Here is a 7,511-nt window from a genome sequence, read left to right as displayed (position 1 = left end):
GAAATCCGAGGCCTTATCTATTTTCAAACAATTCCACAAGGCTACGGAACTTCAAATTGGTCGTCACCTTAAGAAGCTTTATAGTGACAATGAAGGAGAATATGTTTCTCGAGAGTTTGTGAGTTACTGTGCTGATAGTGGAACTCATCATAAACACACTAATCCATATTCACCTCAACAGAACGGTGTTGCTGAACGAAAGAATCACACTATTCTCAATGATGTAAGATGTATGCAAATTCATTCTGGTTTATCTCATGTTTTTTGGGCTGAAGCTACTTTGACAGCAGTATATATTCAGAATCATCTAAACCTACTACTGCACCCTCTGGTAAGATACCCATCAGAGCATGGACAGGTGGCATTCCTTCTGTATGTCATTTTTGAACCTTTGGATGTATTACTTTTATTCATATTCCCAAAGAAACACGGACAAAGCTTGATGCTCTTGGTCTTAAAGTTATTTTTATTGGATATTCTGACACTTCCAAAGGCTACAAATTCTATGATCCTTCTTCCAAGAAATTAGTTGTGAATCGTGATGCTACTTTTAACGAACAGCTTATGGGAGGTTCATGGTCCATGGATTATTCTGATGATACTAAATCATTGCTTCAGGCTTTTCCATTTCTTTCAGATGATGAAACTCTTCCTAGAGTGCATCTTTTCTCTTCACAACCATCCATTTCAAATTTTGCCAATGATGATATTGATAATTTTGTTGATCTGTCTATCGATTTGAACATGGCTCATGTCATGTTTATGATGACGATATTGTCGATAATGCTTTCCCTACTTCTTAAGTTCTCGTTACTTATGATGAGGCTATCTCTTCACCACAAAAGTATCAATGGCAAGAGGGTATGGAAGTAAAGTATGATTCTCTTATCTCTAAAGGTACATGGATACTAACTGAACTACCTCCTGGTCGTACAACTATTAAGTCTAGTTGGGTGTATAAGACAAAAGTAAAAGTGGATGAATATTTTGACAAGTTCAAGGCACGTTTAGTTGCAAAAGGTTACTCCCGAGTAGCTGGTGTTGATTATCAAGAGACCTTTTCACCAGCTGTTTTCTTTACAAGTGTTCGAGTTTTATTGGCATTTGCTGTTCAAATTGATTTAGAAGCTCATCAAATGGATGTGCGAACTCCTTTTCTTAATGGTGACTTGAAGAGGGAAATTTATATGGAACAACCAGAAGGGTTTGCTATTCTAGGTAAGGAAGACCTTGTTGCTCAACTCCATAAGGCACTATATGGTCTCAAACAAGCTTTGTGAGCATGGTATATAAAATTTAATCTTTTTCTCACCTACAAAAGATTCATTTCTTGCTCTTCAGACCCCAACTTATACATAAAACGCCAAGGTAGCAGTTTTGTGATTCTTGCTCTTTATGTCAATGATACCATCCTTGTTTCCAATAATTTGACATTTCTTCAGCAAGTGAAAAAGTTATTGTCTTCTGCATTTGATATGGTGGATCTTGGAGAGATTCGCTCGTGTCTTAGCATTCAGATCCAATGGAACCGTACAAAAGGTATTTTGTTCCTTCGACAGTCAAAGTTTATAGCAGATACTATTCAAAAATTTGGTATGAAATCTGCACATTCGGCCAACACACCTTGTCTTGCGAGCTCTATGAAGAACACTTCTGACAATGACGGTCAACTTATCACAAATCAACCTTATGCTAACTTGATTGGATGTCTTTAGTTTGTTGGCATGAACACTCATCCTGATATTCTGTTTGTTGCTAATTATCTTAGACAACATTTTGCACGTCCTTCTCTTAAGCATTGGTCTGCAGCAAAGCGTGTATTGAAATACTTCACATGCACTACAGATTTTGGTTTGGTTTATCGACGACAACTCACATTGGATTCTACGGAATCTCTTTCTTGTTTGTGTTACATAGATGCAGACTGGGCAAGCTCACATTTATCTATGAGATCTACTAGTAGAAATTGCTTCTTTATAAATGGTTGTTTTGTTTCTTGGACCAGCAAGAAACAACGCTGTGTTGCAGTTTCTACAACTGTGTCAAAAGTTATTGCGGAATCACTTGCAACTCGTGAGCTGATATGGCTTTGACAAATGGTGGTTGATATTGGTCACTCTCCTCTTTCTAGCACACCCTTGTGGTGTGACAACCAAAGTGCTATAGTCTTGCAAAAGACTATGTTCAACATAATGAGTCAAAGCACATTGATGTCCATTATCATTATGTCAAGTATGAAGTACACAAAGGAACCATTATGGTTGAACATTTTCCAAGTGACTAGATGATTGCAGACATTCTTACCAAGGCCTCAACGAGTCACGTTTCAACGTCTTGTGCTCGGATCTTGGAGTTGCTTCGGGCTCACTCTTTCTAGATTAGCTTCTCTGCTATTGTGATAGCTTTTTACATATGACATTGTAATCCTATAGGTACCATGCACTATGCACACTCCACATTTGCACATTGTGATCTCTGAGTCACTTGTATATTTGTACATAGATACACAATTCACTTTTACATCATCATTGCTGGTTCATATTTTCAAGGGCTTGGGTTTTTCCCTTGAGCTCCCCAAGGGTTTTTTCATCCAAAGCTAGAGACCTTTGTTTGAGTGGAGGTGTTGGAGCTATATATGGCTCACTCTACTCAACTTGGTCTCATCTATATATTTGTATCTTGTCCTCAATATAAATCAGTCTTTGGCAGCGTACATGGTGTGTCTCTTGTCCCGTCTCTCTCTTTCTCTCTATATCTCAACAGTTTGAGCAAGTGCACAAGCCGTTTCCGAAGTCCCTTTGCGTTTTTCAGCAAAAAAACACGAATGAATTTTAGAAACGGCTTATGGTCTCACCGTTCCTTATTGCGGTTTTCTCTTTCTCTATTCTCTCTCTCTTTTCCTCCCTCTATCTCTCTATCTCTCTCCACCTCTCTGTCTCTCTATCTCTCTCTTTTTCTCCCTCTATCTCTCTCTTTCTCTATTCTCTCTCTCTTTACCTCCCTCTACCTCTCTATCTCTCTCTTTCCGCTTTGCTCTATCGCTACCTCTCTATCTCTCTCTCTCTCTACCTCTCTTTCTATCTTTCTCTCCCTCTATCTCTCTCTCTCTCTCATCTTTCTCTCTTTGTATCTCTCTCTTTCTCTATTCTATCCCTCTTCCTCTCTACCTCTGTTTCTCTCTCCCTCTATCTATCTCTCTTTCTCCCTACCTCTCTACCTCTCTTTCTCTCTTTCCCTCCCTCTATCTCCCTATTTTTCTCTCTATCTCTCTCTTTCCCTCCCTCTATCTCTCTCTTTCTCTCCCTCTCCCTCTCCCTCTCTACCTCTTTTTCTCTCTCCCTCTATATATTTCTCTTTCTCTCTATCTCTCTCTCTCTTCCTTCCTCTCTCTACCTCTCTACCTTTCCTCCCCCTCTCTACCTCTCTTTCTCTCTCCCTCTATCTATCTCTACTTTCTCTTTCCTTCTCTCTATTCTTCTTTGTTTAATTTTTTCTTTTTAACTCTCTTTTTTTCAGCTTTTCTATGTTTAATTTCTTTTTCTACTCTTTTTTTCACTACTTTTTTAATTTATCGAAAGCTTTTTTATTTCTTTTTACTTTAGTATTTTCTGGTATAAAAAACATTAAACTAATTAAATTTAAACCTAAACTTAAATTCAAGAAACTACTAAATATAATTAACAACATTTTTAATTTAACTAACAATTCAAATCAGAACACATAAACTTAATTAATAACATTATTTAATTTAAAATCACAAACTAAAATGCAAAATTAAACAAAAATTAAAGGTTATGTGTGTGTGTGTGTGTGTGAAAGAGAGAGCAATGAAAGTTAGTGCACTCACATAGACCATATGTGTGCACAAAACGGTGGCAAAGTAGCTTTCAAACCTGCAAAAACACATACACACACAAGCAAGAAAAATGCACAACCATCTCACCTAGCGCAAGCACGGAGGAGTGTGCTTTGTTTTCTCAAACCCGCAATACAATAGAAGTGCAGACCTGCCCGAAAAATTAAGAAGAGAGAAAGAGAGAGAAATTTTGATTTCGAAAACGCGCAGGAAAAGAGAGTCTGCGTGTTTTTTACAGCAGGCGTCGGTATTCCTATCCATATTGGCCTCAGTACCGATGTCGGAATCGGTATCGGTATCAGTGTTGAAAAACAAGAAGTAAACTTTTTAAAAAATTTGGACTGCCTCCAGTATTTCCGATGCACATACCGACGCCCGCCATTGACGTCGGTAAGTTGGCCCCAGTATTGAAGTGATCTCTAGTAGTAGTGACTCTTTCACACCCTTCTACTATTGATTTCTCACTATACAAAATCTAATCATATCACAATTGCAAGCAGTGTGTGGACATCCAACAAAACAAAATGAGCAACTCGAAGGTATATTAGTCTATAAAATACAACAGATGATGTTTCTTCAATTCACACTAATGTACATACTGATAATATTCGGATACCCTTATAGAGACTTGTTAACCTTTTCAAGAAAAACATTCCCTCAAGGAAACAGTCCCAGATCCAGCCGCGAGTGTCGGATGGAAAGGAGATTGTAGTTTCATAACATGGAAGGTTGCCGTTGAGACAATTATATTAAGGTTTTTGCAACAATATAGAGATGTGATTATTCATACACATAGCACTGAAAAAACACAACCAAAACAAATGCATGGGATAGAAAAAGGAACAGGTTTGTAGAATGCATGGGCATCAAAAGAGCAACAGGTTAGTACTTCTACACGCACATCAATAAGATTGTATTTTTTTCTTTCTATCATTGTTTTAGTACTTACATCAAACATGCTAGAATATTTCTTTATCCTTTTTCCAGGGTGGATGAAAGTGATTATCAACGATAATCGTTTGGCTGAAACAAAGACACCGATAAAGCTCTACGCTCTCGAGATGCTTTACTCTGCCTACGATGTTGCCCTCAAGGACCTATTATATACACCAAACAAAGATGCAAGCGAGATCATAACAAACTTCAAGAAACAATGCAACAATGCGTCACACAAAAAAAGCTCACATGACAACACGACAAACATGTATATAAAAAACAATTCAAAACTTTTGATCCATTCGCCTTTCATCAACATCGACAACCAATCTATAGGTCAGACCACCTTGAGAAAATTTTCATAAAATATTTACTCCACAATTCTTAAAGTTCAACATTCTAAATAGCACTACCCCTCTTCTTATTGTACAGAACACGACAGCAAGAGCGGGACTTTGCTGCTTGAGTAAGACAATCGAGTCATTAATTTAAGACAATGTATTAAGATAATAAGATAATAGTGTCCACTCATTTACAAAGTTCTTCAATGTTTGAATACTCGAAATTCTTAACAATATGTGACCACTATCGCGTTCACCAATCAAAATCTTTTGCTTACAAAAACCAATATTTACCAGGCCAAAAAGGATCAAAATCAATAGGAACTAGTCAATTTCAATCGTGGGGAGGAGGCTGAGGCTGAGGCAGCGGTGGAAGGTTTCCATCCAAGCTAGCATCGAACGCACATCCTAAAGAGGCGATTCCCACCCTCCTCTTTGAGGCACCCGGCCCTGTACAAGGAGGAATGATGCGCCAAACATTTGCTGTATAATGGTAGAGATACAGAGAAGCACCCGCCAGCAGAAGCACCTGGCTACAGCTAGCGATGCAGCCGGACTTACGTGGGAGGCTTCGAAGATTGGTGTCAAAAGCAGCCCCGTCTACAGCCATCCAGCCATGGGTAGCAAAGTCAAGCTGAAAGATATGGAAGCGTAATAAGGTGGAAGTAGGCGCTGCTGCGGCGCTAGTGCTAGCACCGCCTGCAATTACCTGATCAACATCCTTTTGATCATCGTCCTCTTGAGGGCGCTTTGGGTTAAGTACAAGCTGGAGAGCCACGACGAGCAAATGCTCGTCCAGCTGCACCATGTGAAAGCGAGGCTCCTGCGAGATGCCCCGCCGGCCGGCAATGTTGGAGAGCAGCGTGGTAGGCATATATATTTTTGACCTAGTTGTTGTACCCTCATACAAGTCTATCCATGGATCAAGTTCATATCGAGAGTATCGGAAGAAGGCGAGATGAGGCCACCGACGTCGATGCTTGGCTGCTGGCCCTCCTGAACTATCTGAATGTATACTAGTATCATAATGGAAGTAGAAGCTCTCGATGTGGACATATAAGTTGGACACGCTGCCGATGTAGAGCTCTTCTCGCCTCGTCTGCGTTTTGAGGTCGTAAGTCTCAACTCGCACTTCTTCTACCGACACACGAACCAGAAGCAGGAAATTCTCTACTAAGCCTTGATCGCCTGGCGCTTGCTGTTGATCCATCCGCGCCATCCTCCAACCGATATTACGTTCGTTTTCTGGTGGAAAGGCATCGTGCAAGAGGCAGGAGAAGGGAGTCAAGGGCTTGCTGATCACAAGCGGCTTCCACCCGCGCACATTTCGCAGTCCGGCCTTGAAGAACTTCCAGCACAGAAAGCCTCCCTTGCCACCAATAGGAGATAATAGCAGTTCATTACCGTACAATATTCTTTCTGGAGCGTACTCCGCTATGGCTGCCGGCGCAGGTATCCAGTTCCATGTGTCGGTGTTTGGGTCAAAGGCCACCCACTCGCACTGCTTGTTGGCCAGGCCAAGAGCAGCATCCATTTCCGGTTTTTTTCCGCAGAGGAACCAGGGCAGTTGTACTGCATCGGCTCCATCAGCGCTGCAGATCATTTTATCAGAGCTTGTCTCAAGAAACGCAAGAGAGAGAGAGCGCAAAACTTACGAGATTGAATCAGAATATTGGGCCTGCAGCTGCTGCCTCCAAGAGACAATAGGAGGAGTCGAGGGAGAGAGGATGGCTTCGGAGCGGCACGTGACACTCAAGCGGACCAGATCCCTGGCGGGTAGCGTGGTGAGGCAGCGCTCGACCAATTCCTGCGGCAGGACATGCCAGATGCTGGAAGACAATATGCCTCGACCCGTGCGGTGCAGAGTATGAGCGACATTCTTCTCCTCCTGCCAATCATCTTCGCCCCCTCATCCCCTTGATGACATCCTGTCTGCGCGGTGCCATCGAGTCCAGTAAACGAGTGATCACCAGGACAAGAATTTATATCAATATGCAGGTGAGGTCCTGCTACGCCCACTTGGTCGGTGACTGTATATACTGGTAGGTTCTTCGGTTTATTGGTTGGAATCTGGCCAGATGCCATTCGGTGCAATCTTTTCTTCTAAGTTATCTGTCAAAAGTGAGATGGTTGGATTCAATCTCTCACCTAATCGTGCGAACTACCCTACGACTGCTGGCGTAAGCCATCCCCATGAATGCCCCACGCTGCAAGATCAAGCCTCGCTTCATTTTTTTTTATACTCTTCCCTCGTGACCTCTGCAACTCTGTGATACAGCTCGCTCCGCCTACGTGGCTTCCCAACTATTGTCTGAGTGCCTGCAAAAGCCTTCCCCGTCAATGGCACGCAACCTCAGAGAGGGCATCGCCTCAGATTC

At 41.5% G+C, this 7,511-nt stretch overlaps 1 pseudogene; it reads right to left on the bottom strand.

The window, feature by feature from the left end:
• Positions 1-5,414: 5,414 nt before the first annotated feature.
• LOC147424241 (uncharacterized) lies at positions 5,415-7,079 on the bottom strand (annotated as a pseudogene).
• Positions 7,080-7,511: the final 432 nt, after the last annotated feature.

Source organism: Adiantum capillus-veneris, chromosome 26 (assembly GCF_014529385.1).
Source record: "Adiantum capillus-veneris isolate H3 chromosome 26, ASM1452938v2, whole genome shotgun sequence".
NCBI classification, from domain to species: Eukaryota; Viridiplantae; Streptophyta; class Polypodiopsida; order Polypodiales; family Pteridaceae; genus Adiantum; species Adiantum capillus-veneris.
Note: the sequence above shows the minus strand (reverse complement) of the source record. Positions and strands in the feature narration are given on the sequence as shown.